Raw genomic sequence first — 26,868 nt, forward strand, 5'->3', positions numbered from 1 at the left:
ATACATGTGGTGTTTTTTTCTCTACCTTTTTCCTGACTGCAGAAAGCCTCCACTGGCTTCTCTCTGACATAGCCTATAATAAAGTGTCTCTAAAATAGTCTGACCTGCACAATATTATCCATTTTCATTTTTTTTTCTCCATCAATTTGGGAAAACATATTTAATATAAGAAATGTTTAACATAATGTACAATTTGCAGCTTTCTGCATTACAGATTTCACTCAAGCTTTAATTTCACTTTAATTTAAGTACATGCGTTTAACTGGGGTGAAAACAGGGAGGTCACGTGTGTGCAGTATTGTGGCAGCACAGGGAACATATGGACCAATGAGCAGTCAGGAATACACGTGTTTTTTTTTTCTCTACCTTTTTCCTGACTGCTGAATCCTCCACTCACTTCTCTGACAGTCAAAATGACATAGCCTATAATAAAGTGTCTCTAAAATAGTCTGACCTGCACAATATTATCCATTTTCATTTTTTTTCTCCATCAATTTGGGAAAACACATTTAATATAAGAAATGTTTAACATAATGTACAATTTGCAGCTTTCTGCATTACAGATTTCACTCAAGCATGGTGAAATATAGCTGTTGCTGCTTCCAATGAGCAGTCAGTGTGTGCACATTGATCAATGGGTGCTGACAGAATGGGGCCTGGCTCTTGCTTGTTTTTGAGAAAATAGATCATTTTCTGAACTGTACAAGTCAGCATCTCTGCAGCAATTGCGCCATCTGTCTGCTTGACATGCACAGCGCGTGCTGTTTTTTTTCTTTTCTTGCATAACCCCATTAAAATATGCCATCTAGTGTTTTTTTGGGTGACAACCACATGCAGCTTATGCAGTGGAATATATATGCTGTTGTTGGATAGCCAACACGTTTTGATGAAGGGTTGGGGGATAATCAGGCTTTTTGCTTTTTAATTGAGGATGTACTCATGTATTGTATAAACTTTCTCAAATTTAATATAACATAAAATAAAACTTTGATCCCAGAAGGGAAATTCAGAGCCTTGTGGGGAAAACTGCTCATTCCTGTTTATGATTTTTGAGAGCATAGTAGGAATACAAACAAACAAGAAAAGAAAAACACTAACAGACACACATCCTAGGTAATACCAATAACCACAGTCATCATTAAATTAAATACAAAGCTTTTATAAAAGGTTTTCTTTGAAAAGTATAAACGTGTATATGACCAAAAATGGAATACAGACACACAGTAAAGTGCTTTACATTGGACACAACACACTAGTCCTCACTTTTAAACAAATTTCAGAAGGCCTACAGGGTCCCAGATCTTGTCCAACACACCTCCTCTATCTTCATTATAAGATCTCTCCAGATGTAATGGGTTTGCCCTTTCTCTCAACCACAAATCATATGTAGGTACAGAGTCCATTTTCCACACTTCTTTTTGCAATCATCATTCCAAACAAAATGACCATTTTCTTCATACTTACAGAAAAAGATAATCAGGTTCCCAACACTTCCCAAATTAATAACAACTTTGTTTGAGTTGTTTTTGTGTGTGTTGTTCGCCTCATTCTCCGAATAAAGTGATGTTAAATACTCCCTGCCATGGTCGGATCAAACTGTGAGGGGGCCCTGGCGGAACAAAAAATGTATAATGTAAGCAGGGGCGCCTTGATGTTACATGAGGCCCCGGGGCTACGGACATTTTGAAGGCCTTTCCCATTCACAATATGCCACTGTAACTTTCAGAACCTCCCCCGTCGATGGAAAGTGACAAACATTAAATCGTTTGCTCCTCATCATTAAACAGAACATGAAACTCATCATTATAAGACAATACGTCCACTATAAGTCAAGGCAAATCTAGGTTATTGAGGGTTGTGTGCACAGCGGCAACACCAGAAGATGAGTCTTTTAATTAAAAACCGGCAAACATCACAGGCAAAGAACCGGTATAAATATCGGACGGGGGGCTGGGGGTCTTACCCGAGTACATTTCAAGGGTTTTTGACCTAAAACTATGCAATTTTACATAATTTTTTACCATTATTATAATTATAGACAAGCCCCGGTAAGCCTGTGTATTAAGGCGCGATTGAGTGCAAGCAGCAGAACACACATGGCAGCTTCTTCATTAAACCCAGAAAACAACCACTGCAAAAAACTCTATTAGGTTTTCTGTGCGTCAGTTTGTGTTAATTTGAACAACTTTATTTAGGATTAGACATCATGTGAGCACAATATAAACTAAATTAATAGTCTTAAAACTATATCTTGACTTGGGGCCACAAGACTGCATAAAGGGACATGAAGACGTTTCTCAGCAATGTCCACCTCATTACACAGAGAGCATACTCTTCTCTGTGCCTCAAAACCAATTGTCTTGTGATAAACTGACATGTTCATAATCACAATCACACTATTGATTTTGACCAAGGGAAATCATATTGGTACTCAGTAGTTCACAGCCATGGTCCTCATGTTAGTCAGTAACATCAGCACAGTAATATAATGAAACTGCTTAATCTCTCTAATGCACACGCTGGTAAAGTAAAGTGAGCTGAGCTTTGTCAACTGTCCCAATATTATTTTGTTTTATTACATTGTTTTTAACAGGTATTAAGGCTACAGAAATGTTGAGTATTTATATTCATTATTTGAGGACAATAAGACAAATTGTCACAATCGAGTCTGCGTTTTCAATAATACCACGTCTTCTAATTTATAAACCTGAAGAGTGGAAACTTTCAAATGCTGTGTCAGTTCATATGTTACTGACCGTCTGACAATATCAGCAATTATTACTGAGCCTATCAATACCAAGTATAGTTGTGACAACTAAAGTTAACATTCAGTCACTCAAAATCAAATTTGGGAAATTTTCACTATGTCTGATCATATGTGTATAAATAAATTAAATGTTAAATTCCTATAATGGGACACTTGCTGCCAAACCTTTGCAGAATGAGAAATGATAAAGACAGATAGCTTGTAATAGAGGCCATCCTACAAGCCAAAACACAAACACCATGTCCTCATCTGCAGAATAGGTCTTACAAAATAGACAAAACATGAATCTAAATGTCATTAAATAAAAGAAAATAGACATTGTTTGTGTACTGTATGAACATGCTTAGTCGACACTGCCAACAACACAGCACTTATTTAGCACTAGAGGTCTCTGTTGGACCTCAAATCTGCACTTTGCTGCATGTTTCTGCATTACACAAAGGAGCACGTAGTAACTGATGTTTACAAAGCCCCTGGGTGGATGTACATTATAATATCAGTGTATACGTTCATTCAAAAACACCTGGCAGTGTGTGTTATTGCTGAAATACGGTAACTGACACAGGTTTAGAGGCACGGATGATATTTATTTTAGTTACTCATCCTTAAGGTTATGGTAATGTTATATATACAGACACAGCACTATTGGTTATTAATCTTTAGGGTCACTTTTTGTTTTAAATATTACTTCACTTGTGTTCCCAAAAGAGAGACACCCAAAGATGTTTTCATTCTTGACTACTTTTTGCACAGGGATAGTGTCGCCAACATTTAAAAAAAAATAAAATGCTATATATACAATATATCTACATTTAACATTTTGCTTATAACAGCACCATATACCCTGCAGATCTGCAGACAGCCTGGGCAACAATAATGTGTAGGAACTGCAGGTTCTTTGGCCCCAGTTAATCTGAGTGGCCCATCAGTCCTCGCAGCGCCGCAGCAAAGACTCCTGCCCTCGATGAGAAACTCTGAGCTTCCTGTGTTTGTGTGAAGTTTCCTACTCATGAAGTACTTCAGCACCTCATTGTGAGGCTTCGCGCACATGACTCTGCTATTACTTTCACAATAATTAAAGACAAACATGCCAACATGCATCATAAATTTCCCCTCACAATACTGCAGTCTCTTATAGCGTTTTTACAGTCGTGCACTAATTGTTATTATTAGCTTGAAAGAAAAATGGGATTAAGGTGAGAGGACAGAATGTGGAAGGAAGAGGGCAAAGATCAGAGACAACAATAGGGAATACATTTTAGTCATTCAGGTATTTATTGTTACTAAAATCAAGGAATCATGGAATTTAGCTCTCACTGGCAGAAAGTCCCTGTCAGTGACGTACGATTAGTGTTTCGGGTATTCCTACGCCTGGGAAAGGTTTCGCCCTCTTGTTTTTTTGCACTTATAACATTTTGAGCCATTGCAGGGTAAAGCAATTAAAATGCCTGCCAAGCTATTTCAGGGGTGCTAATGTCACTGCTTGCCTTAGTTGGTCTCGCTGGAACACACTCTTTGCATGCATATGTGTCACACACACACACAAATACAGGGCCAGGAAAGCATGATGACAGCATCACCTATAGAGTGCCTTTAGCGCCTACTGCACCCAAGCAAGAAAACTGTACCATAATATACAGTTCGTAATAGCTGACCCTCTCTGCAATGGGGAAATGAAATGGTTTGTTTGATTTGTGACACTGAATTCTCCCATATTCCCCAGTGGAGAATCAAATCTATCAACATTAGCGGCCGTGGTCAGATTAGGTGTGTGTTGATGAGGGATTTAGATAAGAGCTAGTGTGTGAGGCCGGCGCTGAGCTCTCACGCAGGGACAGCTCGTCTTAATGGGACCGGACTCTTATCAGAGGAATCGAGAGAGCTCCCTGAAGTTCACCTCAGTTTAATCGCAAGCTTTTGGGACGACACTTATAAAGCCCAGTGATGTACTCAGTGAGACGGATCTTTCACTTTCATGAGAGTGAAAATGGTGGGTAATAAGTTCAGTGACAAATGATGAAGATGTAGAAAAATGTGGGTTTTTTTTCTGACCAGGGAGTGTTGATGAGGCAACAGTTCACTGAATCTCTCAGGAGGAAGATTATGAGGAAATAATCTGCACTGTTTTTTTGGAAATACACATTTCCGTCGAGAGTTACAGGAAAAGATCAGTGACGCTTTTCGTGTGAATATGTAGCTAGAGTCAGGAGCAGGTTAGTTTAGCTTAGCACAGAGACAGGAAACACCTACCAGCACCTCTAAAGCTCACTGATTTACACATAATGTCTTGTCTGTTTAATTCGAAAGGGTAAAAACAACATGTTGTTTTTCCTGGCCTTCACCTACAAAATGTCCCTTAAAGAGACATGTGACATCCCAACCAGGAAGAGACTCAAAATGGCCACAAAAAAAACACAAGATGACTACAAAAAGACGCTAAGCAACTACAAAGAGACACAAAAAGACCACCAAGAGACACAAAATGACCCAAAAGACACACATAATAACAACAAAGAGACACAAAATGACAACCATGAGACACAAAACAACTACAGAGACACAGAAAGACCACGAAGAGACACCAAACAACTACAAAGAGACACAAAATGACCACAAAGAGACACAAATCAACTACAGACACCAAATGGCCACAAAGAGACACAAAATGACTACAAAGAGACACATAACTACAAAGAGACACATAACAACTACAAAAAGACACAAAATAACCAGAAAGAGACACAAAACGACTACAATGAGATATAAAATGATCATAAACAAACATAAGATAACTATAACATGGGCAAAACAACTACAACGAGGCATAAAAAAAACACAAAGAGACACAAAACGACTACAATGAGATACAAAATGATCATAAACAAACATAAAATAACTATAACATGGGCAAAACAACTACAAAGAGGCATAAAAAACCCACAAAGAGACAAGAAACGACAACAACAAAATGTGTCTTGCTCCTATGTAGGAGACGTGATGGGGCCTTTAGCATGTCTGTGCCCACAGGCCCGTTGTCTCATAATCCGCCCATGGTTTTATAGGGGGTTATGTGACGGACTATTTTTTAGCCGGGAGCATTGACTTCCCGGAGTCTTGTCGTCAGGGAGGTTGCCAGGCAACTAACTCTGACTCTCATCAAGAAAGCGAATAATCATATTTCCCAAAACGTCAAATTATTATGTCAAATTATTCCTTTAAATGTGGCAGTTATATTGAATAAGGAATGTGTGTCAAACGCTTGCCATCTCAGAGGCTGCCTGTTTGTGCCTGACACACACTGATATGCTTATCCTGGTTGAGTGTTAGTGCTCTGTGGTCAAGAGGGCAGGGCTGGTTGTGGTCGGGTCCAGTTAGAGGAGGGGTGGGGGGTGCAGGAGGCGTGGAGAGGTGGTGGGGTCTGTGGTTGTGGCCTGGGATTGATGACTCTGTTATAGGTCGTGGAGAGAAAGCCCACCCGCGTGCCACAGCCCCCAACATCAAACATGCCGTATTATGTTGATCTATGGAGATGGCTGGGCAGCACTTTCAACTGAGTCAGGCCAGGTCCATCAAAGGATTTATCTCTTCACAAGATTAAAGGGGGCCAAGGCGTCTGCTAAACAAAGGCTAACTCTGAGGGTCAGCCCAGGTCCTGAACTGGGAGATTTACACTGAGACAACCTTCAGATCATAGTAAGACCCAGAAGAAGACATTTCAGGCTCTGTGACGTCTGCCTTAAATCTGACAGCTTGTAAATTTAGTCAGCAGTTAGCTATAGCTGATATCATGATTGATAGATTATCCATATGATTTTTGTTGTAGATGTCTCCATGTGTATAGATTGTAATCAGCAGTATCATCTGATGCTATAAACACATTAGCACACACTTTCAGTCCGACCGTGAGGCAGGCAGAGTTAAAGTTATTCAAAACCTCCTTTATATTTCTGACATTTTCCTGGCATCGTTCAGGATTCCACAGTCGTGACGAAATCACTTTTTGGGAACATTAGGTCAGTTATTTTTTTTCACATTTCCTTTTAAATAGTAAAACGGGATCTATAGTTGGTCTTGTGCGTGAAAATCTGAACCGCTTTTGTGCAAATTCATGTCACATCCAGTGACTTGTTCCTGTTGCTTTGACCTTTGCACTCCTCCCTATTAGTCACTTTGTGATGGTTTTAGTCGAGGAATGTAGGCCTGTTTCACTGGTGCACTTATTGTAAGATGCAACTAAATGCCAAACACAAACATAAATTCATAGAGTACAATGTGAACATTAATGATTAACTATTTTACTGTTAATGCGCTTCCTCATGTTTCTTTTGTTCTTCAGCAGTTTGCAGACACAGACATGAAAAACAATTTGTCCACAACTTCTTCTTTTTTTTTTTTTTTTTGCAAGAATTTCCTTCTTTTGTTTTTGTTTTAGACTACTTTGCTCCTTTTAAGAGTATTAGCCAGTGTTTTTGGTAACATACTTTGCTGTTTTCGTTCTGTCTCACAATGAAAACACTCATTTATATTCATTTGGAATTGAGTGGGTGAGAGACATAAAGTGGACTGTCTGGCGGCGAGATACGATCGGACGACGTGGGCTCGCGCACATGAACACGGAGGTTTTAAACAGGGCTCGAACTTGGGCAAGAAAGCCTTAAATCAGGGTAAAAACATTTGCAGGAATGCACCTTCACATACCTCGCAACTCGTTTCACATGGGAATATTTGTCTCACTTATAAAAGCTGTGGCGGAGAGTGTTGGGTGATGTTAATGGAGGGGTGAGATGAAGGGAAGAAAAGACTTTTAGTTGAATTCTTCTCTTCTTCTAAAGCAGTCAATCCATAAAGTAGAAGAGAAATGTGACCCGTGCTGACTTTTTTACACCTCCTCATTAATAAAGCTACTACGCTGTTTTGATTGGCAGCCTGCTGGCCATTGTCTAGTTCACGGATAGCACACTGAAACTAGACTGCAGTTGAGTTTGTTGCTATGCGCTAAAAACAGCAATACAAAACTGAATTCATTTCTGCAAATTCTAAAATGCATTTATGCAATGAGCAAATATCTTTATCCTTTGAGTGTTTGTGTGTGTGTGTGTGTGTGTGTGTGTGTGTGTGTGTGTGTGTGTGAGTGTGCGTGTGTGTGTGTGTGTGTGTGTGTGTGTGTGTGTGTGTGTGTGTTGGCCTATCTGTGTATGCACATATCAGTATAAAGCACAGTGTTGCTACGTGCCTCACCACCAAGCCTCGCCCATAGTAGGAGGAGAGTACAGGGCAGGGTCAACACTGTGTGAGCCAGAAGAAACGCTGTGCCTGGCACCACCACACACTCACACTCACACACAAACACACACACACACACACACACACACACACGCTAGACAGGCAACCTTGGGAATCACAGCCAAAGCAGAACAGAATGTACATTAAGGAGGTCGACGCTCCTCCGCTCTTCTCCTTTTTTCTCTCCCTGCAACCTCCATCCTAACTACAACTGAGGTGCAAATGGGAGGGTAAACTCAGCTCTTCCTCATTTACGTTACTTCCTATTTGTTTCACAATTCTGTCAGTGAAATCAGAGACAATTTGCCGCCACCGGCTCGGTTTTACTGTGATGTTTACGCCTTAACATCAAGAGCGTTTAAAGGTTGAAGAGCAGTACGCCATAATCAGGCCCTCGCCCTGCTGCTCCCTTCCTCCTTCAGTCACTGTCAGACAGTTTTAGCATTGGAGGTCACATGGCTAAACTTTGCCTTGTAAACACCCATCGCACGGTTTTACCTTTGTGTTAAATGTCCTGCTTTAACAGTGCACCCAATGAGTAGCAGATGAGGGGAGTTGTGTGCGTATAAGGTTTATAGGTGTGCATGTGTCAGCGTCGGGCGTGCTGTCATGTAGGACTTGGAGGATCTATTGCAGGGCCTGGGACTTTAGAATTAGTATGAGGGGGGGAATAGTGCTCTGTTTTACAGGCAAAATGTGAAGCGTTGCCCTTAAAGTTAACTGACCCAAAGACCACAGAAGAAACCGTTTTAGTTTTTTTAAAATCTAGGCACTACTAATGATTTAAACTGTAAAATACACACAAAAAAAAGAATTCTGAGAAGTTTATTCAAGTAATTTATTCAGCTGTTGTTGCTGCATTAAATGATAATTTTGGTTTACACAACTTGGGTCTTACCTCTGTAGTTTTGGCCTTTATTCCTATTACCATCATTCCTATTGGTAATAATAGCGTTGAACTTAACAAAATAATTTTGAGATCCGGAAACACAGTGGTATTGTTAAAAGAAGCCACACTGGGAAAGGAACACAAGCATACAGGTTTTGAAAGGTGCAGTGTGTAGGATATGGCGCCATCTAGTGGTGAGGTTGCAGATTGCAACCAACTGAAGCTTTTCCTGTGTGCCAAGCGTGTTGGAGAACTATGGTGGCAGGCATGAAAACGTGAAAATGCGAATAACATGCCCTGTGAAGAGGACCTGCTCTGTATGTAGATATAAACGGCTCATTCTATGGTAATGAAAACACAGTTTCAGGTGATTATACACTAAAGAAAACATACTTATTAATATTATATTCCATTTCTGCCAATAAATCCCCCCTAAATGCTATACACTGTTCCTTTAAGAGGATCAACTACGTATATATTGTTCTGAGCTCACAATTTAAGTCCAACGTTCAGCGCCAAGTGCAAGTCTAACTTTCATGTAAGGGACCAGAGTTTGCATCTGGTGCCGTAACCACCACCATCTTTCCCCAACTTTAACCAGTTTCCATGCAGATATTGCATATAATGCTCTATTTGGCAGCATCGTCTAATATCACCGTTCTTGTCTGGCAATACGATTGGGATTTAAACCAAAACCCCATGGGGAGAAAATGAAGGTTACATTATTATGCAAATTGTCCATTGTAAACATCCATCACAGTTTACAGACAGACAGACTCTGTCGTTCAACTTTGACCTAACATACTTGCTGTAGTTTTGCAAGCACATAGTTTTCCTGTGCAAGGACAGATTACTACACAACATTTTGAGTGTGCTCACTTTCAGTTTTCCCTCTAAATAAAGTAATCTCACTAATCTGTTGGTTTGTGTAGTACCTATATGCCACGACAGACTTTGTTGTTGCAATGTCACCATGTTCCCATGATCTCAGCAATTACTTTGTTAAGTACAATGTTATCAATTCCAATAGATATGAGGGCCAAAATTACAAAAATGTGTAATAACCTAAATTTTATCCTTTAAAGGACTAATGTATAAATATACCATGTTTCTACAGTATCCCAGAACGGACAAACCAAACACTGTAAACTTTTCCTGCTTGGGTCAGAGTTGTTAACGTTACACGCCCCCGTCGCCGCTGCTCTCTCTCTCGCTTCACCACTCACTTCCCGTGTACACACACACACACACACACACACACACACACACACACTCACTCAGCACTGGCTCTGCTCCAAATGACTACTCTTACAACAACTGGCTTTAGAGAGGGCCATTAGCGTTTTCGCTCTCCAACATGCTTGGCACGCGGGAGAGCCTTCAGTTGGTTGCAATCTCTTCACCTCCCCGCTAGATACCGCCAGATCCTACACACTGGACCTTTAAAATGTAAATGATGGTGTGTCCTGGTGGTTAAGACGTATAACATATAACTGCAACGTCCCTGGTTTGATTCTACTGAGGGAACCTTGTTACATGTCACACCCCTCCTCTTTCTCCTGTAAACTATCAAATAAAGACACAAATGTGAAAAGAACGATTCAAAAAAGCAAATGATGTGTTACTGACATTATAAAAGTGTTTCCAAGTACACAATCTGGAGTCCTGTCTCCACTGCGAGCTCACCACCTCGTCCCAACAGCTTCCTGTTATGGATCCCTGTTGCTGTTGATGAGAAAGGGTTGAGGGAGAGAAGAGAAAACACAAGAAGCAGATTTCAGGCATTCTACAACGCATTAGGTCATGAGAATTGGATCGCGTGCTGTTTAAATGATGAAATGGCTCACCAAAGGGACCTCGATTGAGGTCCACACGATTGGTCACAAAGAGGTCATCTTCTCCGTCCGAGAGAAGAGAAGGAATGATAAATACGCTCAGTTCCACACACATTATTAAATTTATGTGCCCTTTTTTCCCCCTCCACAACAGTAAATGAAGTTGTTCTCGAGGGCTGTTTAGGTTTGAACATGAGCTTTGTCTTCGTGTGGGAATTTGAATGTGACAGACACGCAGAGAACGACGAGGGCCAGAGAACGGAGAGGTCGTAGCCAGACATCGGAGCTATTTTTGTTTGTAGAAATTCAGAAGTGGTCCTGTTACCCTGGAGGCAGCTTGTGTTTTCCATATAGCTCAGCGACTTGGCAGGCCTCTACAGGGGCAGTTTCACATTGAGCCCCCTCCAGTCCCTCCCTGCCTCTAGCTCCTCTCTCCCCCCTACATCTCCCCCCACCCCTTCTCCCTTCCTCCCTCTATCCTCCCACCATACTCCTCTCACCCCCAGCAGGAAAACGCTCGTGGCCCGCTATGGAGACAGCCTGACTGCGCAGGCGGCCCGGCAGATGCACTGGAGATAAGTTTGTGTGCGTAAGCTGGGCCGCGACCCTTGGCGGCAGGACATTGACCAGATCCTGTCAGTGAGAGGGCAAGAGCCGGCCTAGCACCTCTTCTGCTCATTTGCTTCTACGCTGCCCCCTCCCCCCCTCCGCCCTCCCCATCCTACTGTCTCCATGCCTGGCTTCCCCAGCAGCCCACTAAGGGCCAGAGGGGAGGACAGGCCCCCTGGAGCCAAGACTTTCCTCTGGGATCCCAGACTCTGGTCTCCCGACACCTCCTGTATGCACAGTAGAGGTGCCACAAACACACAGTCAAAACTCCACCGAGCATACAATAGGTCCCAAAGATAACTTTCCCTGTCCCACGAAAAGATAATGGATAGTCGTGCGTGGCAGGCTTTGCGACAGAGACGCCGAACCACTTACGAAAACACCATCCTTTATGCTACATCAGCACTTTTTGGTTTCTTTTGTCTGTGAAATGTTTTTTGGAGGAAACACCTAGGCTGGAAACGTGAATGATTTGTCATGTGAAAGTGTAGCTGGTGGCACCGAGTGGTGACTATAAGAGAAAGCTGCTCAGGTTTTTGTATAGTCAGGGTTTTTTTCCCAGCAGGGGTAGTATACAACAGGATTTCTTCTCGTCTTGAGTCGTTAATTCAGAGTCAGTGGCGCTGAGAGGAAAGTTACCCTGACAAAAAGACACCATTAGATCATAAAGTACAGGCTGAATAACAAGGACGGTTGTCTCTATATACTATACAGTGCCTTGCCTCCGACATCCCAGTATGCCAAGCCGTGCCAATGACTTCCTGACTCCGTCTAAGTGCCTGGCCCTAAAGGACCACGGGCTGAGATGAAAGAACTGGCACGACTTGAAATGCCATGGGGAAGTATTGGCAATTTGGCTGCTTTGAAGTAGAGATAATTGAGCATTCACTTGTTTTTATCTCCTCCTGAGACTATATTTAAACCAGTGTGCACTGGCCAGTGTCATGTAGATCTCACCAGCAAACCAGTGACCAGATCTCTGTAAACACAGATCATGTATACGTATATACTTTAAAGGGCCATACCAGCTCTGCATGTTTCAACCCAACACAAATCACTTGACATCACAACTAATCATTTTGCTAACAATCATGATAATCTACTGTTTCTCCAGTGCAGATATTCACTGTTTTCTATTTCTGTACTTGAGAGGCACTTCAATGTAGATGTCCCAAAAACAATGTGCGCTTAAACAGCTCTACCATGCAGTGATATTAACAAAAGACTTGATGTTCACTGTAATGGATTACACAACATGACCAAGCAAGAGTCTGCTAATTGATAGCACTATAATACAAAATACACACAAAAACTGTACATCATGCATTTGAAAATAGTAAATATAAATGTAAAGAATACATAGTTTGTAGTTTAGGAGCTAAAACTTACTGTGTTTAGTGCTAATTAACAAGTGTTAACATACTAAGACGCTAAACTAAGATGTGTTAGCATTTAGCTCAAAGCACCACTGTGCCCAAGTACAGCCTCACAGAGGACTTACATTCATCAGGTGTCAGAAACCCGACTCAAAATAAATGCTAATGTTGCTCTGTACGTGCTGGATGTGTGAGACGTTAAGCATATCAACTTTAAAAGGTGAGAATATGTCAGTGTTGTGTTTACAGCTTGATGTGCTGCCCCCAAGTGGCCAAAAAAAGATAAACTAATGCAGGTTTAATTTAAAAAAACAGAAGCAGATCTAAATGCTTTTCCTTGAACTGGTTAACATCTTCAAGTGAGGCTTTATGTTTAAAGGTGTAGTGCGTAGGATTTGGCAGCATCTAGCAGGGAGGTTGCAGATTGCAACTAACTGAAACTTCTCCCGTGAGCGCATAGAAGAACTACGGTGGCCAAGGGCCTTGGAAGGAGGTTTTGTTTTCACCGGCGTTGGTTTGTCCGTCTGTCTGTCTGTTAGCAGGATTACTCCAAAAGTTTGCGGTGGATTTGAATTAAATTTTTTGGAGGGTTGGGGTGTGGCAAAATGAACAATCCATTACATTTTGGTGGCGATCCGGATTCAGGAATTTTTATATGAATTCTGATCAGCCTGAGCATTAAGACCACAGGGTATAACACATGCGCAGTGTAACTGATGATGCATTACCCAGCCTTCTTCCTCCTTCTGAGAGCAGAGAGATGCGTCTGTGGATATGTGGCGAGAATCCGAGGTGCGGCGGGAGCTGCTGGCCATCCGCGGTGAGAAAGAAAAAAGCGGTAGATGACGGGATGAGAAACAACGTAGTGTAACGTTATACAGACATAACAAGGCTGCTGAATGAGAGAGGCATCCGCCGACACGTTACATGGAAACACACCGTGTTAATAACAAGCCTGCCACCTCACGGTACTGCCAGCTGTGAGCTGTGATCTGTTTTAACGTCACGCACCTTGGCGGAGGTATTCTAGTTAATATTATATTCCATTTCTGCCAATAGATCCCTCTAAATGCTACACACTGGTCCTTTAAGGTTTGCAACTTTCTGATTCAACTGGTAATAATGCAGAAAACAAGAGAAATCACAGTTTTTTTCCCATTCTATTGACATTTAAAATGTGCAGAGGCGTTCATATGTCCCTGTCTGTTACAGTGACTAAAGGCGCCTGTATGCTGGAAGGAACCCTAAATCCATACCTCCTTCTGCCCTGAATCATAACCCACCACTAGAATTCATCTCTCACCAGACAAGCAACTCCTCCACACAGAGCAATAAGAAGCTGAACCCAGCTACTCATAGCTGGGAGGTTAAACCTAGTTTGTCATCAGATTCCAGTGGGAGGGAGGGATGAAGACGTTGTGAAAAGAGCAGCCAGGGCCGTTCACAGGCAGGATCTGACTCTTGCCGACACCTCTTCTAGGAAATCTCATCAGAAATTCCCTTTGAAACCAGAGGCTTCATGTCTCTCAACACTCTTACTCCTCTTGTAGTTTTTCCAGAAAAATTTAAAGCGTGGCAACTCAAAAGCATCATCTGTCTTATATCAAAACTTAAAATAAAGTTGATTCTAGTTTAAGGTAGGTGGTTCAACCTATTTCACATACAACATCAACATCACCCAGAAAACAGACCCTTCTTGCTCAAACATGACAAAGTTCAAAAACTGCATCATTTCCAGACATTAATGAGAATTGTTACAGAACAAAACAGATGGTTTACACAAGCCAGATGGGATTAATTTAAATCTGTGCAACACTTCATCCTGACATCAAGAAAAGCTCCCAGACAGCTGAAGGTAGGTTGTAGGTGTAGACTCAGAGATGCACCTATCCTCCACCAGCTGATAAATGACATCTAATAAGCAAGGGATTAAAGGAGTAGCTCACCAACCAAAAAGTTAACTGTTGACTCTGGTGTCAGTCAAAACCTTAAACTGCATATAAAGATGGGCGACATGACAGCTCCCCTATAGTGAAGCCAAAACATCTCGATCGCCCCCCTGGTGGCTGGCTGCAGTACAGGTCATAGATCCCGCCCCCTCCATGTTAGCGGATGGAACATGGCCCAAACTAAAAAGTCAAAGTACACGTCAAATAAAATTTTCCTAAAGATGGCTTCTGTCATTTTAGGTAGTTCTTATCACGCTGATGTGTGTTCAAGTGTTCATTTTTCTGATAAGTTTGGTTTTAATTAGTTATTTGATGCTATAAAAAGGGTTTGAGACGTCATGATTGACAGCTGCTCTGAGTGAAGTAGTCGTGGAGCCGGAGGCTCGGGAATTGTACGAGAGAGGAGATGTAACTTCAACTTTCCATAACCGTCACGAGTCTTTGTAATATAACGTGTCAATTTGATCATAAATGTAGTTATAGAGATATTATGTTTAGTTGTTGTGTCTTTCTGGCCAAACAGCTACTGTGATGCTAACGTAGCAGCTAGGTGGCTCACGCTAACAAGCTGCGGCCATGCTCGGTTTGTGATTGGCTCAGGTGGGTGTGTGGGTGTGACCTAGATACCGCTGCGCCAGCCCCCCCGATCACCACTGCGCAGACTCTGGCACCAAATGACGTCAAAATCTCAAGATGGCAGCTCCTGTATCCGGGATATTTGGCTTCACTTTTGTTCAGTGGGAGGAAGTGGAGATGCGTCGTTCATCTATATATACAGTCTGTGTACATATAGTGAAGTTTGTCAATATAGCTGCATGTTATGCCAAGATCAGATGACATAAAATCTGTCTGAAAATGGCGCGACCTACAGACGTGGAGCGTTGGGAACAAATGAGGGTCAGACGTCACAGTTGTTTATTTTATCCCATGAAGTATGTCATACTGGAAATAAAACTATATTTTACATAAACATTTTTAAAGTGACTACACATATGACTCAAGTTTGCAAAAGTTACATTTCTGTCGAGTCATTTCTTTAAAAAACATCACCCTCACACCCACTGCACGTCAGTGAGAAATAGTTATTGAAGGTCGTGGAGGCACATTACTGTAAGAGGACTGTGGGAGGGAAACATTCAGTGACGCTGCTCATCAGGTGTTGTGGTCTAAAAGAATAATGTAATGGCAGACATAATGTGTGCGGAAAAACTCCCTGCTGTCCCCTAACAGTATGAATTTCCTGTTGCATTGCACAACTTGTGAGAGGCTGTGGTCCAAGGTAAACATTGTCATAACATGATTCACCCTCAAATTATGAAGCGCACTGGCGGTATTTTGACTAAAAACGATGGCTTCATCGTCAGCGTGCTGCTGTCACAGTAACACTGTGTGAAGAATGTGTTTTTTTTTCTTAATGTCATTATGGGAATGTAGTATTTACAGTCTGATGTCAGGGTCAAGACATGTATTATATAAAGTTTGTACTTTACTTGAGTATTTCCATTTTTATTATTACTTTTTACTTTGACATACTTTTCAGGGGAAAATATTCTATTTTTTACTCAACATTTATCTGATGGCTATAGATACTTTACAGATAAAGATTTTACCTGCAAAGCATCTGATTATCTTATGAAATATGATGCACTGTTATAGATTTAATTAAATTACCATACCACCAGTATGTGTGTGTTAATATAACATTCCTTCCAAAGCACTCTAAGCAGCTATTGACTCAGGACAGAAATCCATAAGCAACTTTTGAAACTTGCTTAACTTGTGTAATCTATCGCAGTGTATATCACATATATTAGTTACATCAGTGGTTCTCAAACAGGGGAGAACATTTTCCAAGGACCCTCTCATAATCGTAACACCGATTAAGCGTATATGCTTACTAATCTTTGTACTCTTGTAAAACTTTTCATCCTAAATATGTCAGACCTGTTTGATAGTGACAAACAGAAACACATTTAATTTTGAATCATGAATCATGAAGACACATGACGCATTTTTATCTCCCGTCACTGTTATTAACGCAGAGTTGATGTAACATAATTCAGTTGGTAAATGTCAAGAGTCTGCTGATAAAATTTTACTCTATACAGAAATGAATGGATTGCATTAAAGCTGCAGTAGGTAGAATTGGAGCAAATATGATTCAAAATAAGTTATTTTTATAAAACAGTCCTGACAGTAGTGCATGAGACAGGTAATCTGAGCCGTCTATGGCTGTCTATCACTCGCAAACTCTGATGAAACGGTCAAACTAGGCAGCGCTGATCAAATATGAATCAATATTCTGTTACTGTAATGCCTATTTCTCACCTCAACTCTTGTAGTGTACTGTTTAGCTGTAAAATGAGAAAGTTTGTGACCCAGCAGCCATGTTGAGAACAGCTGAGGAAATACCAAGCACCGCCCACCAGCCGGAGCACAGCCAATAGGAACGCTCAATAGGAACGCTCTCTCTAAAAATGACCTCTGATTGGCCAAAGTCTCCCGTCACGGGTTAGATTCTTTAAAGACTGGTAACAGAGCCATGAGGAGGTGCAGAAGTCTAATTTTCTCTCAGAGTACTTGAATTACAATGTGCTGAAAGGTTATTATGGAATTTTTGTCCAATGATGCCAAAAACGTTCTGCCTATTGAAGCTTTAAAAACAAACATACTCCACATTTTAACACGTGGCAGACATGAGCTAAAACTTAAAAGAAAATAAACAAACACGAGTGTCTTTCCTTAATATAAATCTGAATTAGCTCCACTTCAAGCTGTTTCAACATAAAATGTATTTAAGTACAATTCTGAATGCAGAAATTGTACTTAATGGAGTGTTTTCACATTAAGGCGTTGCTTTACTTAAGTTAAGGATCAGAGTCCTTCTACCACTGCTGGTGGTCTGCAGAGCTCAGATTAGCTATGAATCTTCTTTAGTCCATTCTGGGGAAACACACTCACTGTCCATTCATTGTGTGTTGCAGATATCGCCCCGAGAGATGATATCTACTGTTTTAGTTTGGTTTGTTTTCTGCCGTCACAAAAATTAATGGCGCTTTTTATGAGAAATTGTTACGCCATAACTCATGTACTTCACTTTCAATTAACGTGTGAATGACCATGTTCTTGAGGGAGTGTCTTGTTACAATTAACGTTTAAACAACACCATTCCTGAGCACGGTGCTCAACGATCCAGGGAATATGTTTTCTGTTCTTACGAGCTCGTCTGTCAGCGCAAGCAAGTTTCTGCAGCAAAGCTAAAAGATTGAATGAATATCACAAACATGTTGGGTTACTTCCCAGATTAGAAGATCAATGATGTTGAAGTTTGTTTTTTCCCCCAAACTCTTCCGAGACTGAGAGAGGAACATTAGTGTGACAGATGTGACATATTTGTGGTGGTTATTTCACTGAAAGACATCTTTGTTTAGTTTGGGTAAAAGGTTACCATAAATGGTTGATAACATCAAAACATGTTAAACTATGAGGCACCACAACTTTGCAGCTTCGACACAAACCACAGCTCATGTATGTTTTGAAATATTGAATAAAGTATTACTTTCATTCAGGCTGTGAGCTTGTGATTGTAAGTATTTTTAGTTTTTGTGTGTGATTTATAGGTTTTATTGCATTTTTTTATGATTTCAAAAATCTGATCATTAATGCAAAATCGTTATTGAAATGCAGCTATATGAAACAGTTATCTCAACAGCACTCCTCGGCGTCAGTTTTCGGTCGCAGTAAACACGTGCTTAACTACCCCTCGGCTTAAAATTACTACAAATTTGTGACTGGACGTTTTGAACACGGGACACGAACAAACAGCTGATTGTAAAGTGAAAATGAAACTTAATGCACGGAACACGAACGTCAGTCTCCTGGATGAAAGCCCTGTGTTTGTTGGACCCATCCACTGCTATAGGGTGACAAAGCGTCGGAATTTGACCCCCTGGGAAAGACAACGCGGTATAAATAAGTACACATGCTTTAAAATGCATGGCTTAGGTCGAAGAAAAGAGAAAAAGGAAGTTAGAAAGAAGGAGCAGAGAAAATAGTGTATGCAAAAAACATAAGAACTGCCAAAAATCACCTTGAATGCACCTTTAAGGCCAGCCATTTATATGAGGCAATTCTTGCAGCTGTAATGATGCCAACCACCATTAAAGGGTGGGTCCATCTGCTTTCTTTTTTTTTTTCTTCTTTTTTTCAAACAGGCGCTAACAGAAGCTAATCAATAAGGCTATCAATAATGCGAACGCTAGCACTAGCTGAGTCAAAGTTAGCTGTGCGAAGTTTGGACAGAGCTGAAATGGTTAGTGGGGATTGTATGTATACCTCCACGTTCTGTGGGGCAAAATTATTATTTTTGTGAATGTAGTCTGGTGGCTTCGAAGAAAGCGATAAAACAGTTTCAGTTCCCAGTTGGAAAGGGCTGGCTGACGGTGAGGTAAAGTGGCTGTGGATGGGAGCAGCAGAAAAACGTATTCTAGCCACCTGAAAAAATCAATATCCGTTTGAGTATACGTTATATTTAGAATATTTTCACTGCTTTACCTCGCCATCAGACACCCCTTTCTGACGGGGAACTGAAGCCGTTGTATCGCTGTCTTCAAAGGCACCAGACCAGACTCCATTCACAAAAACAGTCATTTGCAGAACTAGGTCTATCGCTGCATCAATCAGTTCGCTTATTGTACTTTTGTGTTACTTTCGGATCCAAACTAACATGGTGTCCACACAGCAGTACATTGTTTAACTTCTGTGCCGGTACTCCCGTCTGCTTCTCCAAACTGGGAGCGAGCCGACCGCCACCTATGTTACTGTATGTAGCGTTAATACTCGGACTATAAGGATATATATACAGTATATGTACAGCGTCATCATACAGAAACCTACATCGGGTCAAGTGAGAGAAACTTTTAAGAAGGGCTTGAGAAAAACGCATTTTGACACCAAAACAAATACTTTGACTAAAATTTGAATGTTTGGAACGGAATACATAAGGAACACCACTTGGAAGCTACATAAATGATATAAAAAGCTAAAAAATAATAAAAACTAGAATGGCACTCGGAGAGCGCAGACCTCAGCCCCCCTCTCCGTTCAGCTTGCGCCATCATCTACGTGTATTTTTGTTTATGATGAGATCAGCTGTACGTAGCGGAGCAGCGTAAAACACTTCATTCTGACAGAAATGGACAGAAACAAAATAAAACTCACCAAAAACCGTCGTCGTTACTCTTTCCAACAATCACCAAGTGTGCTTTGGTCGAACTCATCTGTAATTTCACCAAGTTTAATGTGAAAAAATGCCAAATCTACAGTTGTCCCCCACCCTCCGCTCTCTCTCTCTGTCTCTCTCTCTGAAGGAAAGAGGCGGGGTCATGCGTCATCAACGCGTCATCAGTTACACTGCGCATTTGTTATTCCCAGAGGTCTTAATGTTGTGGCTGATCGGAATCCTTAAAAATATTCCTGAATCCGGATCATGATACGGATCGCCACGAAAATCTAATGGATTATTCATTGTGCCACACCACACCCCTCCAAAAAACTACATTCAAATCCATGGCGGACTTTTGGAGTAATCCTCCAAACGGACAAACCAACCAACAAACCAACAAACCAACGCCGGTGAAAACATAACCTCCTTCCCAGGCCTTCTGCCTTGGCGGAGGTAATAATGGACCCGCCCTTTAAAGACAGTTAGTAATGTAACATATCCTTTGTCTTGCCACTTATTTTAAATCCAACTACAGGAAATTCCAGCTGAAAAGTGAAAACAAGGAAAGAATAAACACAGTCCTGGCAGCCACCAGCCTTTCAGTCAAAAACATCAAGTAGAAAGAAAGTCGACTGACAACAACATCCGCTGACTAAACGTGGAGTAGGTAACATATTGTCCTCTGCTGTTTACCTCACACACTGGCTGCCCTTTAATCTCTAATCCCTCTCTTAACCCTCAGACAACACAGGCCAGCGGACCCATTGTATGGAATTCCACGCCGCTCTCTCAAGGTGTGTGATTAACCCCTACTGTACATAAGAGCAAACAGCACATCAAAGGCAGCCACGGAGGGTGTCTGCAGGTGACGGGTCAGCGGGAGGTGAGGGGTCGGTCACAGGCTGGCAGAGCAGCCAGTCTGAGCGGGGATGAAGAAAACAATCAAAGGAGAAGGCTGGTTGGCTGAGAGGAAGACCAGGGTGAGAGCACTCCTCCACCTCAGCGGAAAAAATCAAACCGTGGCCCTTTAAAACCAAATAGTCCCAACGTGCCTGATGAAAAATGAGCCAACAAACACTGACGCTGCTCATAATGCGGTAAAGTAGACATATTCATCAAAGGATTGGTAATCTGTGAGTCTGAATGATGTTGATCTTGTAAATTATTAGTCTAACTTTCGGAGAAAAAAAAAGTCAGTAACATAATACAGTATACACATTATATGTAAAGTATGTAAACCATATCCAACATCAATATAAATTGCTTGTGATATTAAAATCACAAAACATTTAAGTTATAACACGTGTTTCTGTTCCCATAACTCTCCTGCATGTTTCACACAATTCCAGAAATGGTTTTACTTCTTAGTCTTTGCTTAGTTGTGGTGGCGTCCTATATTCCTTTGAATTTCTGTGCCTCATTTTAGGCTTACATGTATCTCTGGTGAAAATTAAAAAATCCAGTTTACAAGATCTAGAACGTGAAGGATCATTGCGGTTTATTACATTATATTTTTACAGTGGACAAGAGAGTTCAATGTTCTGCAACTTCATATAACATCCGCAAGACAAAACACAAGCAAGTTTAGAAACCTCTCACCAATTTCATAGCACATAAGAAATGCCCTACAGAAATACAGAGAGACACTGCATGTTGTACACACTAAAATTGCTACATCACAATTCAAGTTTCCTGGGGAAGTTAAAAACTTAGTCATCAAGTTATGGAGCAGTCATTTGGTGATTGCAGTATTAAGATAACTGATGGAGATGATGGCTTATGCAGTTGTAATGAAGCAGAATTATAAACTTTGGATACCCTGTTAGCCATGTCACACAGTGTTAAAACCGACTGTATATATAGGTGGATGACAGGACAGCTCCCCAATTTATTATTTTGTAAACTTGTGAAAAATGAATAATGCTTTTTCTAAAAAAAAAAGAAAGAAAAAACATCTTGATCCCCCCTGGTAGCTGGTTGCAGTATAGGTCATAAAGCCCGCCTCCTCCATGTTAGCGGATGGAACATGGGCCAAACTAAAAAGCCAAAGTACACGTCAAATAAAATTTTCCCAAAGATGGTTTCTGTCATTTTAGGTAGTTCTTATCACGCTGATGTATGTTCAAGTGTTAATTTTTTCTGATAAGTTTGGTTTTAATTCGTTATTTGAGACGTCATGATTTGCAGCTGTGAGTCTCTCTCGCTGACGTGCTCGGCTCGCCATTGGTTCAGGTGGGTGACCTCGATACTGTGGCTCCACCGCCCGATCACTTCTGCGCAGATTCCCGTATCCGAGATATTTTGGCTTCACTTCTGTACAGTGGGAGGAAGTGGAGACCATCCATCTTTAAAACACTCACTGTTCTCCATGACAACAGAGTAAACCCCATTTACTGATGAAGAAAAAGCCAATTTTGCCAAACATACTGTTTGCTTTAAAGCATTTTGTAAACTTATTGTGTATCATTATTCTTATAACTCTAAAAAACTATATAACTACTATAATTTCCTGACACAGTGCACATTTCATGCAACGGTATGGTAATGAATATTTAATACATCTCCTTTAATGACTTCAATGTAATAAATAATACCTTAAACAGTAGGTAGCGTAAAGTGCATATATTCCCTAAATGCACCCCTAAACAAGCACATTCAGATGCAGGTATCTTTGAATTCATAGTAGGGTGATAGCTCTATTTAGCAGGTGTTGGCACCCATGTGGAGTCAGGTTGTGAAGTGATGTTACGCTCTATAAACAGAGTCAGCGCAAACACACACACACTCACACCTCTTCCCACCAACAGAGAGTTCACCACAAGACCACACAAACTGTATTTACACCCTGCATTTCTTTGCATAAACACCGCTGCTATTAATTGAGCTCATGCTGTTGTGTGCTACTCTGTGTTACTAGTGTGGGTTTTTGGAGAACAAAGATATTTCAGACCCCTCCTCCTCCTCGTCCTCCTCCTCCTCCTCCTCCTCCTCATCCTCATGCTGCACTAATTGAGTGATTCAGAACAGGGCTCAGACACGCCGCCCCTGCGACTCTATCTGACTGGGATATTATCGGAGTGGCTGTCAGACGAGGGTCCAGAGCGGCTTGGGAGGAATGCAGGCTACGACTGTGGGCCAGCAACAGACCCTCTCTACTGCTGCACACTGCAGACCCTCAATTCTCCCCCTCCTTATTCCCCCCAAACCGCCGCAGGCCAATCAGTCAACAGGACCCCAGGGGCCATTTTCAAAAACAATCACTCTCTCTAAGTAGTCAAGAGGTGCCAGGGCTAATTATAAACAAACTATTGATGTTCTAGCAAAGGATTGTGCTGGACTGTGCCAGCGCAGTAAATGTTTGTGCGTGCGTGCATGTGTGTGCGTTAGGGTCACAGGAAGGTTCTGCTTGACAGAGCGTTCAATTGGCCATTTAACAGACCTCACCCGAAGTGAACGCTCCACGAAGACAGCTACAGACTCTTAATGACAAGTGCTTGGGTTTCTCTCAAACGGATAGCGAGAAACTGTAAATTGGAAGAAAAATAATTGGCCATGTCCCGATCTTGATCCATTTTTGTCAGTGTTCAGTAAACTCAAAGCAAACGTTATGGATTTATATGCACTCGACACTAAGGGCTTTGGGGAATGAGAGCACGGTTGTGTCATATAACACCAGGTTAATTGAGAAAATAGTATATTTTTTAAAATTGAATAAAGTTTTTCAAATGCCAGGGACAACTATCCCTATATATGCAAATATCCCAAATATTAATACTCAAATTGAAGCTTGAAAATATAAATAGAAGTAAACATGTTACATGTAACATGTAACATGCTCACAATGATAATGCTAACATGCTGAGTTTTAGCAGGTAGCCTATTAAGTTTACCAAGTTCACCATCTTAGTTTAAGCATGTTAGCATGCTAACATTTGCTAATTAGCGCTGGCTAAACACAACGTAGCTGAGGTTGATGGGAATGTCAATAGTTTTGCAGATATTTGGCACAGACTGTATGTAAGAAGTGGACGTAGTCACCGTGACGTCACCCATTGGTTTGTGGACTGCTGTTTGGAAGCTTCGATTTCGTCATTTTGGCTGTCGCAATCTTGTTTTTTTGCAACCAGAAGTGACACAGGAGGGTGGAGCTGAGTACAAAAGAACATTGATTAAGACATTTTTAGGTGACCAAAATGTTAAGACTGTTAACTTTCACGAACTGAAAAACACAGTTAAAGTTCTAAGACGAGAACACAGACGACTTGGACAACGCCGTGGTGGTGACCTGTCAATCACAAGGTAGCCACGCCCTAAAGCATACCCTGCTTTATGGTCTATTTGACTCTAAATGGGACCATAATTTACTAAATGAACATCATGCTGTGTTGAAGAAGACTTGAAACTAGCGATTGGGACCATGAACTCATCTTTTCAATGTTTACTGAGGTAATAAATCAAGTGAGAAGTAGGGTCATTTTCTGAAAGACTTCTATACAATCAGACCTCTTTTTGCAACCAGAGGAGTCGCCCTCTTCTGGCTATTAGAAAGAACGCAAGTTTAAGACACTTCAGCATAACATAATATGATACAAATGCAAATTTTTACACAATGGTGGCACTAGATGAAAAGTTAGGATCACCAAAGTTATCCCGAATGGGGAACAAGAATGTCCAGATTTCATAGCAACCTATCAAATAGTTTTGGAGACATTTCACAAAAAAAACTCATATATCATCCTCATGTTGGCAATAGAGGAAAAGTCAGTGGGTCACCAAAGTCATTAGGTTTCATCCTCTGGGTACCATGAATGTTTGTGCAAAATTTCATGGCAACCCATCCAATTAATAGTTGTTCAGATATTTGAGTCTGGAACAAAGTGGTGGACTGACCGACCTTGTCCTCCCTAGAACTATGCTGCTAAAAAGTTGTGTAAAGAATATAAAAATCCCTGCTTTAAACCAAAACCTCAGTCTCAGGTCATTAACTTCGGAGTGACACCCAGTGAATCTGGTTTCACCGCTGAGTGTTACCCACTTTAAAGTAATGTATTTAGGTCTAAATCATGCGATAAGGGTGCTGCTGGTCTGTGCTGTGTGACGGAGACAGAGAGCAGAGTGACAGACGCTCTGCAGAGCCAGAGAGTTCCATCCTCCTCCGGTTAAAACAACAGCCTTTTCCTAGGAGCTATCGCACTATGACACATGGTCTGATCCAAGAGAGCCGTATTTATTTTTGTACGGGCTACATTTCTTTCCTTTAAGTAATGAATTAAGAAAACACAGAGCCTGGCGCGGGGATGTGGAGATGTGTGGGAGAGAGCTGCATGTACTGTCTCACTGCAAACGGGAAGGGAATGGAGTTGGGGCGTGAGGCATGAAGGGATAGGAGCGATCCCCTCATCCTTTCATCCTCTCATCCTTTCATTTCTTGACCCTACAACCTTTCTCTCTGCTGAAGTTGTGTTTTCAGTCCTCTGTCTCTCACAGAAGCAGCCAAACTTCGAGGACTGGATGAAGTGAGACGGAGAGTAGTGGAGTTCAAGGGAGTTGGGGGGGGATGTTCTTGAGAGCAGCACTTAATGGCAGAGAGAAGACAGCAACTGTGTGTCTCTACATGATACTAGTATATGAATCTGCACGGGCTTGTGTGTGTTTAGGATATCGGCTAAGGTTGGTAACGGGTCAGCCAAAGAGAGTCAGGAACAGCTCCCTCCCCTGCACACCTTCTGCAGAAGGGTTAAATAAATGTTAGTGATGTGATAACCAGCCTGTTTATTGAGGGGCCTCCAGCAGGACAGCTAGTAGGCCCACTTGGGTTTCCTCTTTGATGATGTCATACCGCCAGTCCACCAAATCAGGCATCCCTTTCTTTCTATCTGTGCTTATACAACCAACATTGCTTCAGAATTTGACAGAATTGTGCTAAATAAATGTGTGGCCCTCCAAAGGGACACAATCTAAGGGTTTTTATAAAGCATCAATGGTAATGGTAAAGTTAAAAACATTAATATTCTTAGGTGTCAGCTATTGCAACTGAGTACTGCAGAAACACATTGTGACAATCGCTGGAGTATGACTGTAATTCAACACTTGACTAATTCTGCATTCAAGGCCAGGATCCTCTTAATCTTGCCAAATAAGTCATAAGTCAGCACGCCGGTTTCCTCTGTGTTTAAATTTTCTTTCTCAGACTCTGAAGAATGACAGGAATTCAGCCACTCTGGGAACAATGTGAAACCAACACAAGTGTTAGCTGCGATATCTTTTGTCCGTGTTATGTTACTACGAGCTCTCTGGAATAATCAAAAGGCAGTAATAAAAAAACAAACAAACAAAAACAAAACCCCACCACTTTACTCCAAAATGCAGATTTAGTGACAACTCTGAGTTTGCTATCATAGAGTTAGTCAACAGAGTTCAGGTTAAGGGTTTGGGTCATACGCTGTATTTAGGAAGTGGACGTAGTCACGGTGACCTGCCGTTTTGAAGTCTAGAATTCAATGTTTTGACCGTCGCCATCTTGGTTTTATGCAACCATAAGTGACACGAAAGGGTGGAGCTAAGTACAACCAAATGCTGAATAAAACATTTTTATGCGACCAAAATGTTACAATTAACTTTCATGAACTGAAAACACACTGTGAAAGGGTTAATGTTGTAAGACGAAAATGTGAACAACTCCCCAGCCGTGGTAGCGACCTGTCAGTCAAAGGTAATGCATACCCTGTTTTATCGTCTATTTGACTCTAAATGGGACCATAATTTACTAAATGAACATCATGCTGTATTGAAGAAGACTTGAAACGAGCGATTGAGACCATTAACTCATGTTTACAATGTTTACTGAGGTAATAAATCAAGTGAGAAGTAGGCTCATTTTCTCATACTTCTTTTTGCAACCAGAGGAGTCGCCCCCTGCTGGCTGTTAGAGAGAAT

This window comes from Sebastes umbrosus, chromosome 12, assembly GCF_015220745.1.
Source record: "Sebastes umbrosus isolate fSebUmb1 chromosome 12, fSebUmb1.pri, whole genome shotgun sequence".
In the NCBI taxonomy this organism is placed as follows: Eukaryota; Metazoa; Chordata; class Actinopteri; order Perciformes; family Sebastidae; genus Sebastes; species Sebastes umbrosus.